This window comes from Fukomys damarensis, unplaced genomic scaffold (genome assembly GCF_012274545.1).
Source record: "Fukomys damarensis isolate Sample0158 unplaced genomic scaffold, DMR_v1.0_HiC HiC_scaffold_39, whole genome shotgun sequence".
In the NCBI taxonomy this organism is placed as follows: domain Eukaryota; kingdom Metazoa; phylum Chordata; class Mammalia; order Rodentia; family Bathyergidae; genus Fukomys; species Fukomys damarensis.
In genome coordinates this window covers 29,177,611-29,188,212 of record NW_022900951.1, presented here as the reverse complement: position 1 = coordinate 29,188,212, position 10,602 = coordinate 29,177,611, and the positions used below count along the sequence as shown (strand labels likewise).

Below are 10,602 nucleotides of genomic sequence, written 5' to 3'. Positions count from 1 at the left end.
GGGTAGGGGAAAGGTAATAAGGGAAAGAAAAAAAATGTGAGAAAATGAAAAGATGGAAATAAAGTATTTGTAAATGGGGAGGGGAGGAGGGGGTGAAGGGAGGGCAGGGACAAGGGGAAAAATGAGAACCAAGACCTGTCGTGCAAAGGTACAAGATCCCAATAATGAATGTAACTGCATTTTATACCTAAAATGAACCAAAAAACTCAATTTAAAAAATGAAAAATGATTCCCTTTTCAATGCAATTAAAAACAATATTTATATTAACACAAAATGAAATGCCAAAGTACAAGTTTAACATAATACTGTATGCCCAAAATTAATAGTGGAGGTCAATAGAGCACTAAGGAAAGAAATGCAAACTTTAAATAAATGGAGAGCAGTCATATATTTATGGATGAGAAGACTAAAAAAATTGTCATATAGCATGTTCTTAACAAACTATACCATGAGTGAAATCCCAATAACAATCCCAGAAAGTTACTTTATAGCTACTGCCAAGTTGATTCTAAAATTTATACTGAACCACCATAATGCCAGAATTGCTAAAAAAAACTGAAGAGAAAATTTGGAGGACTGATATTCTTGAACCTTAAGAATTGTTACAAAAACACAGGGATCAAGATAGTATGGTATTACAGAAATCCAGACCATAGTCAATTCCTACTTTGAGAACCTGTACTCTAATAAAATGGAAAACACAGGAAAAATGGAGAGATTTCTAGATACTTATGAATTACCAAGGTTGAACGAAGAAGATAAAAAACATTTTAAACACCCCAATTACAGTCAGTGAAATTGAAAATGTAATTAAATTTTACCAACAAAGAAAAGCCCTGGTCCTGATGGATTCACTGCTGAATTTTACAAGGCATTTAGAGAAGATCCACTGCCACTACTCTTCAAACTTTTCAATGAAATTGAAAGGGAAGCAATACTTCCAAATACATTCCTGAAATGAAGTATTACTTTGATTCTCAAACCAGGGAAAGACCCAACTAAAAAAGAGAACTACAGGCCAATCTCCCTAATGAACACAGATGAAAAAATTTTTAATAAGATACTGGCAAACAGAATACAGAGGATCATCAAGAAGATCAAGGGAGGGTAGCGACAACAGGAAAAAATGAGAACCAAGACCTGTCATGTAAAGGTACGAGATCCCAGTAATGAATGTAACTGTACTGTATTCCTAGAATGTACCAATAAAATCAGAAAAAAGAAAAAAAAAGAAGATCAAGTCAGATTTATTCCAGGGATGAAAGGATGGTTCAACATACGTAAGTCAATAAATGTAATACACTATATTAACAGAGTCAAAGACAAAAACCATATGATCCTCTCAATAGATGCAGAAAAAGCATTGGACAAAATTCAAGACCAATTCATGATAAAAACTCTGCAAAATATTGGAAAAGATGGTCTGTACCTCAATTTAATAAAGGCTATCTATGAAAATTCAACAGCCAACATCATATTAAATGGCCAAAAACTGAAAACCTTCATGTTAAAATCAGGAACAAGACAAGGATGCCCACTATCACCACTGCTCTTGAATATAGTTCTGGAAACATTAGTCCAAGCAATTAGATAAGAGAAAGAAATTAAAGCAATAAAGATAGGAAATGAAGAAGTTAAACTCTCATTATTTGCTGACGATATGATACACTACATTGAAGACCCAAAAAATTCCACCAAAAGACTTATAGTCTTAATTGACAGATTCAGTAGAATAGCTGGATACAAGGTCAACACTCAAAAATCAATAGCCTTCGTGTACACAAATAGCAGACTCACTGAGAGAGAAATTAGGGAAACAATTACTTTCACAATAGCACCAAAAAAAAAAACGATGTATCTGGGAATCAATCTCACAAAAGAAGCAAAAGACCTCTACATTAAAAACTACAGCAGTCTGAAAAAAGAGATTGAAGAGGATATAAGAAAATAGAAAGACATCCCCTGCTCCTGGGTAGGAAGAATCAACATAGTGAAAATGGCCATACTGCCAAAACTGCTGATTGAAGTTCCAACAGTATATTTCACAGAAATAGAAAAAAGAATCCAAAAATGAATTTGGAACCATAAAAGACCTAGAATAGCAAAAGCCATCGTAGGTAACAGAGACATTGCAGTGGGTATAAGAATTCCAAATTTGAAACTATAGTACAAAGCCATTGTTGTAAAACAGCATGTGGCTGGCAAAGAAACAGACCAGAGGATCAGCAGAATAATGTGGAGGAAACAAAAACAATTCCAGATGTACTCAGCTACCTCATCTTTGACAAAGGAGCCAATCACCCTCACTGAAGGAAAGATAGCCTCTTTAATAAATGGTCCTGGAAAACTGGAATTTAACCTGCCAAAGATTAAAACCAGACCTTTATCTCTCATCATGCACTAAACTAAAATCCAAGTTGATTAAAGATCTAAATATTAAAAAAGAGTCACTAAATTTGTTGGAAGATAAATTAGGCAGAACTCTTGAAGACATTGGCATTGGAAAAGACTTTATGAACAAATCCTCAGTAGCACTGAAACTAGCAGAAAGAATCAGCATCTGGGATCTCATCTTATAAAGAAGCTTCTGCACTGCAAATGAAACCATCAATAGAACTAAAAGACAACTTACAATGTGGGAAAAATATTTACTAGCTGCTCCTCAGATAAAGGCCTATTATCTAGAATATATAAAGAACTCAAAACAATCACCCCCCCCAGATATAAGGACCCAATTCAAAAATGGCTATCAGAAATTTCTCAGACAAAGAAGTAAAAGCAACAAGTAAATATAGGAAAAAATGTTCCACATCACTGTTTATTGGAGAGATGCAGATGAAAACAACACTGAGATTCCACCTCACCCCACAAAGAATGGCTGTTATCAAGAAATCAACCAATAACAATTGTTGGCAGGGTTGTGGGGAGAAAGGAACCCTTCTCCATTGTTGGTGGGAGTGCAGACTGGTGCAACCACTATGGAAATCAACATGGAGATACCTCAAAGAGTTGGGACTAGAGGTTCCATTTGACCCAGCCATCCCTCTGCTGGGTATCTTTCCAAAAGAATGAAAAGAATCATACCACAGTGCTCACCATGTTTATAGCAGCACAATTTGTAATAGCTAAAACCCCGAAACAGACCATTTGCCCATCAGTTGGAGACTGGATAAAGATGTGCATTTTCTATAAAATGGAATACTAGTCAGTCATAAAGAATGAGAAATTAGAGTCATTCATAGGAAAATGGATGCATATTGAGGATATACTCCTAAGTGAAATAAATAAGTCATACATGTATAAATACCAAATAGTTTCTCTGGTGTGAAAAACTGTAATTGTACATAAGATCCTAATGATATACTTGACATTGTGAAATTGGAAGAAAATGGCTAAAGGTGTAGGGGAAGAAGGAAGATTAGGGGAAAGATAATAAGTGAAATTAAAAAAAAAACTTAAGAAAATGGCAATAAAGTATATGTAAATAGGGCAGGGAGGAACGAGTGATTTGGGGGCAGGGATAAGGTGTACCTGCCATTTAAAGGTACAAGATCCCAATGATGAAATTAACTGCACTGTATACCCAAAATGCATGAATAAAGTCAATGAGAAAAAAGATAGCATGGTATTAGTAAATAACACATATATGAAAGGAAAGAACAAACTCAAAATAGATTATAGACCTAAATTGAAAACATGAAACCATAACCTTTTATAATGAGAAAATTCAGCTAATCTCAGATTTCGTGAAGTTTTTAAAATATCAATAAATTGAATCATATTAAAATTAAAACCTGCTCTATGAAATACATTGTGAAAAACATGAAAAGATAAAAATACAGATCAGAATAAAGTGTTTATGAGCCATATGTCCAAAATAATACTCATACCTATCATATGCAATAGAAAATTAAAACTTAATAATATTGCTGATGTTGTAGCTCTCTATAGAGCTTTTGTCTAGCATGCATAAAGCCAAGGGGTTGATATTTAGCACTATTTACGACAGCAATAGAAATAAAACAACATTGCCAATAAACTCAATTAAAGCTGAAAAAAATAGTAACACAATATCCTAATGGGATAATTAAGTGTGAAATTGGAAGAAAAGGGCTAAATGTGTAGGGAAAGGGGGAAGGGTAGGGGCAAGGAAATAAAGGAAAAGAAAAAATATGAGAAAATGAAAAAATGGAAATAAAGAGTTTGTTAATGGGGAGGGGAAGAGGGGGTGAAGGGAGGGCAGGGACAAGGAGAAAAAATGAGAACCAAGACCTGTCATGTGAGGGTACAGGATCCCAGTAATGAATGTGACTGTATTGTAGACCTAGATTGTACCAATAACTCAATAAAAAAAACAACATTGCAATGAGTGCATCAGTGGATATAAAATATATGAATTTACTTCAATGGGAATATCAGTATATATAGAGTGTCTACATATCCAACTCTATGCTATCTATAAGAAAATTCAAAGACCTGAGACTCCAAAATATATGAAATTATATGCAAATATAAAACAAATGACAGCATGTATGGCTTATATCAGTTAAAATAAAATTTAAGTGAAAAAGTTCAGAAAAGATAAAATAGCACATTATATATGGACAAATGAATTGATCAATTCACAAGAAACATATAATGATTATTAAACTATGTATGTAGAATATAAAAATTATGTATTGCAAACATAGCAAAAAGTAGAAGGTCGAGGGATGGGGAAACAGGAAAGGAGGGAAGGAAAAAGCATTGAAGAAAAGGAATTAAGATATGTTTTATTATACACACACACACACACACCAACTTTCTACAAGGAATGTAAACATTATATACTATATACAAAAACTATATGCAACCAAAATTTGAAGCATTTGAATATATAAAGCATTGCCAGAAAAAGGAGATATGAATAGTAATAGAATAACAGTAGAAAACTTCAAAAGCCAAGTTTCAATAATCAATAATACAATCAGACAGAAAACTAAATCTGTTTTAGTCAATTTTCTTGTTGCTGAGACAAAATACCCAACTCCCAAAGCTGAAGTAGGAAAGGTTTATTTATCTCACAGTTTGTATAGGCTGTAGCTCATATTTGTCTGGCTTCCAAGCAGAGTAGCATGGCAGAGGGGCATCAAAGAAGAGAAACTGTTCATGGTAGTCAAAAGATAGAAGAAGCAAGCAAGTGAACCGAGTGACCAGAGCAGTTTCTGTCTGTTCCTTTTACATTCTATCTAGGCTACTTGGCTTAGGGTAGATGCTAGACCCATCAGTGGGCGAATTTAGTAATCAAATACTCTTAATCCCAGTGCTCTTAGTCCTAGCATTGCACCATGAATCAATCACACACTCTAGATCCAGCCACTTCTGATAAAGTCCCAATTATGACTGCATGAGGCTTTGGGGGGACATCTAAGCATAATCCATCACAGAACACTAGACTTGACTAACACATCATTCCACCGAACAACAGCCCACTATATGTTCATCATACGTGAATGTGGAACATCCTTCATGAAAGACTATTAAGTCACAAAACTGCATTTTGAAAAAATATGAAGTTTGAAGTCTTATCAAATATTTTTGTGACAATAAGTAATGGAATTAGTAATCAAAATACAAGGAAATGTGGAAAAATTAACAAATATGTGTAAATTCAAGAACATATTTGATAAATCATAGTCAAAGAGGAATAAAAAGAAAAATTAAAAAGCATCTTGAGACATGCAAAAAAACCCACATCACAACTTATGAAATATTAGCAAAAGCAATATTAATGTGGATGTTCATAGCAATAATATCTTACATTAAAAAGAAGAAAGGGGCCTGGGATTTAGCTCAGTAGTACCATGCCTGCCTCACAAGCATGAGGTCCTCAGTTTGATTCCTGGTACAAAAAAAAAAAAGAAGGAGGAGGAGGAGGAGGAGAGGGAGGAAGAAGAAGAAGAGGAAGAAAAGGAAGAGGAAGAGAGGAAGAAGAGGAATTGGAAGAAGATAGATAGAAAGAAAGAAAGCAAGCAAGCAAGCAAGCAAGCAAGCAAGAGTCACAACCAACCAAACTTTATCATTTTAGGAACTAGTGGAAGCAAATTTGGGTCAGAGTTTTATTAGATGTAATAAAATGAAAACATTAGAGCAGAAATTAATGTAGGAAATAGAAAAAAATCAACAAAACTAAGAGTTGTTTTTTATGGAAAGATAATTAGAATTGAAAACTTGAGTGAGACTAAGAAAACGTGAAAAATAAGGCAAAACACAAATTCAGAAATGAAGGAGAGGAGAAAATGTAACACTTTGAGATTTAACGACTTAGAAAAATAGGTTTCACAAAATATTTTTACATGGCATCTTGACAATTAAATAATATTTTAAGATTGTAAATATGGCTACATTATGCAAATTAAATTAGAAGAACAATTTCAGAAGAAATTGAATTTAATTGGTGAAATTAAGAGAGGTAATGAAAAAGAGGTATAGTGGTAGAATTAAAGACATGTAACCAATAATTTCGTTATAAGAATGAAGGAAATAGAAGGGAAAAGTTAAATGACTTTCAGAGTGGACATGTCTCATGGAATAATTATGTTTTATGGATGTTTTCTTTATTGAGTTTATTGCTGCGTTTTAGGTATACATTATGATCACATTCATCATTGGTGATTTGTATCTGCTCCTGATATATCTAGGTTCTTAATCTTCCTCACACCCCTGCCCTCCTTTCAATGCTACCACCTCTATTTACATAAGCTTTGTTTCCATTTTTTCCTTTTTTTCTTTCCCTTCTTACTATTTCTGACAGGTAGAAGTAAAGAGAAACAGTTGGAAAGAACAACATGGATTTGATTTTTTATGTGCATGAAAAATAAAACAAAATACTTTTTTAGGTTTTAATTTGTAATCCCATTACTCATTCCCAGGTGGCTTTACCATAAAGTAAGGAACCATTACATTTCGAAGAATGTTCATTTAACTTATTTTCTACAAGCATAAGAGAAAAAGTAAAAAGAAAGTTGTTCTCGTTGTTGTTTTGAACACAGGGCCTTGGTGCTTGCTACACACCACTGAACTACACCCCTAGTCCGACGGTAATTGTTAGCTAGAAGAGAAATCTCATATCTCATTATATAGACAGGGGTTCATCTGTCTTGTATTAAGTTTTATCAAAGATTCAACATCTAAAACATCATTTGGAGTTTTTTTAAAACAGTTTTTAATATTTTCTTCAACTCAAATTGTACCTATCTGGTAGATATAAAAGGCATATTTTTATTTAAATGCTTTATTTGTATTGGCCTATTTCCCCATCCCCAAGTTGACAGCAAAATCTTGTGTGATTGCTTGGCAAACAAAGATTATTCTTAATTACGTGTTTGGTATTGTTGTTAAATATGTTTGGTACAGTGGAGTGTGAATACAGTAGTATGAGTGATTCATCAAAATGAAAATTATAAAGAACTATCAAGAATCTCCTTTTAATAACCAATTAGTTCTTTAAAAATAAAATAAAATCTTTACCTTTATACACTGGTCCAGTTCTTCTTTAATTCATTTTCTTCGAGTGTATGTTCTCCCTTCTGTTTATGTTCTGGACTGTGCTCAGTTTCTACAAATTAACAATAAAATATAGAAATGAGTGCAAAGACCAGTATCCTAATGAAGATCTGCTTGTAATCCAATGATTGTTAGACCTGTGCACCTATGTAATTAATTTTTTATGATGAGCCCAAGTTATCCAGTTAGCTCTTTTTTAAATGATTTAAACATTGTCTGGATTTACCTTAGATCTATAGATATGAGATTACCACTGATGCTCAGCAGTTCTGCAGAATAAGAACCATAACTGGAGACCTAAACCAGGTTCTTTGGGAGAAATGCCACATTTTCACAACTGGCTTGTGTTTCATAATTTTCAATATATGTTTAAAATGACATAATTTGATAATTGCTACTATCTGCATATTAAGAACTAATTGGTACCCTTATTTTCTTTGCACAGGAAAATCTTTCCATTTTCATTTTTTTTATTATTTACCTCACTTGCTAAAAGTGGTGATGGCACTAAAACTAGAATTCCATAATCCCATATTCTTTGTAATCTACTGCATTTTTTCCGTACAGTGGACAATAACACAGGACCATCTCACGTAGTAAGATGTTGCTGAAAGCTAGCTGCTTGTTTATGTTATCATAGTTACTAGGTGGTGATTAGGTCAATATGATTTATGTATCATTTCAGTTTGTGTGCTTAAGGACTACTGTAATGATTATTCAGAAGGAGAAAGAAAATGTTACTTTAATTTTTGTAAAATGTGCTACACAGAGTTTGTAATTCATAGGACCAGATCACTTTTTGTGTCTCAAATGAAAACGTTCAGTTTTAATCACTTTTTTCATGATTACTGTATCACCATTTTTGCATGTATTTAATCTAATTTATGATAAATTAATTTAGATTTGCCTTGGTGGGATCCCCATTCATTTTTTCTCACCAAATTTAAATCTCTCACATAAACTGTGATGACATTAAGACATCTTTTGACTGCATGTTTCTATGATTACCTATGAGTTTTACTGCCACTTAGAATGCACATGACGATTAATATGTGAGTGCTATCAAATTAAAATTCTACAGGATATATACTCTGTTAGACAAGGCCAAGAGACTTCAGTTTACTGCATATATATCACTTTTAGCCTTTAGAGTTGTTTTATTTCCTGTATTCATGAGCCTTGAGATGGTCATAAAGGAAAACAAGGGAGATTTAGTGTTTTTTTTCATATGTTCCCAAGATATGAAATCATACCCGATCCCATCTGCCTTTTGATATATGGCATTGATGTTGTATAGTCGAAGCTTCTCTCTTCAGCATAATGCTAGCAAGACTAGTTAAAAGTGTAGGTTCCTAGAAAATAAGCAATACTGAATGATGCTCTTTTGGGCAAAAGAACTAAGTTCAATATTTCCACTTAAAAGTAATTGGTATGCTATAGAATAAGAATATAAAGACATTGATGGTAGAAAGTAGGCACATGCTAATAATCTATTACTTTTTATTACAAGATAATAGACATTTCCCAGAGATGATCTGTTATGGTTTAGATCTAGATGTCCCCTCAAAATCTCATTCCACCATGAGTGAGGCTTTTGCAAAGTGTTTGGATTATGACAGCATAGTTGGCTTGCTGCTGGGATGTGGAGTCTGACCAGAAGCAAGAGGCTGTTCACTGCAGATATAGGCTGGGAGGGTTTGTCACCCTCCCCTCTTCCTCCTTTCATTCTCTCATTCCTAGCTGTCATGGATTGAGCCAGCTTCTTTCATAGTAGGTCCTTCTATCATGCTTCTGCCCTGGAACCAGCCAACTATGGACTGAAATCGTTAGAAAATGTAAGCCAAAATAAACCTGGCTTTTAAACTGTCGGTTTCAAGTACTGTATCTCAGAGATGAAAAAGTGACAATGACACTATCATACTTTTTAAGAAGTTGAAATGAGGAAAAGATGCAGTATAAAAAAAGTAAGGGAGGGCATTATTAATTAGTTCAGTTAAAATGATAAATATTGAGTCTGTTGGAAAATAAAACTTTTTTTCTCATTGAGTTTACTGGTCCATTTTAGGTATATAGTACAGTTACATTTATCATTGGGATCTTGTACCTTTACATGACAGGTCTTGGTTCTCATTTTTTTCCCCTTATCCCTGCCCTCCCTTCACTCTCTCCTCCTTTACCTATTTAAAAATAATTTATTCCCATTTTTTTCATTTTCTCATATTTTTTTCTTTTCCCTTATTACCTTTCCCCTACCGTTCCCACTTCCCCTACATCTTCAGCCCTTGTCTTCCTATTTCACATTGTCGATTGTCTCATTAGGATCTTATGTACTATTATAGTTTATTCACACCAGAAAAACTATACGGTATTTACACATGTGTGACTTATTTACTTCACTTAAAAGAGTATATCCTCAATATGTGTCCATTTTCCTATGAATGAATCTAATTTCTCATTCTTTATGGCTGAGTAGTACTACATTTTATAGAAAATCCACATCTCTATTCAGTTTCCAACTGATGGGCAGATGGGCTGTTTCCAAATTGTAGCTATTACAAACTGTGCCGCTATAAACATTGGTGCACATATATCTCTGTGGTATGATTCTTTTAATTCTTTTGGGAAGCTACCCAGCAGAGGGATGGCTGGGTCAAATGGTACCTCTAGTCCCAGCTCTTTGAGGTATCTCCATGTTGATTTCCATAGTGGTTGCACCAGTCTGCACTTGCAACAACAATGGAGAAGGATTCCTTTCTCCCCCAAACCCTGCCAACATTTGTTATTGGTTGGTTTCTTGATAGCAGCCATTCTTTGTAGGATGAGGTGGAATCTCAGGGTTGTTTTCATCTGCATCTCTCGAATGACTCTTGATGACATAGGAATAGGGAGGGACTTTATCAAGAGAATTCCAATTATACAATAATACCAAGAATCAACAAGTGGAATTACTGAATATCAAATTGAAAAGCTTCTGTGCAGCAAAGGAAACAGCCAACAGAGTGAAGAGACAACCTACAGAAAGGAAAAAAATGCTAGCTACTCCGGAAACAATACTA

The 10,602-nt window shown here is 34.0% G+C and overlaps 1 long non-coding RNA gene across 1 annotated transcript in view; it reads right to left on the bottom strand.

Annotated features, from left to right (window-relative positions):
* LOC117284783 overlaps positions 1–10,602 on the bottom strand; it is a 198,601-nt gene that overhangs the window by 163,870 nt on the left and 24,129 nt on the right. Inside the window, exon 2 of the long non-coding RNA XR_004515873.1 lies at positions 7,511–7,598. This is a non-coding gene — a long non-coding RNA (uncharacterized LOC117284783). The remainder of the gene's footprint in view (positions 1–7,510; positions 7,599–10,602) is intronic.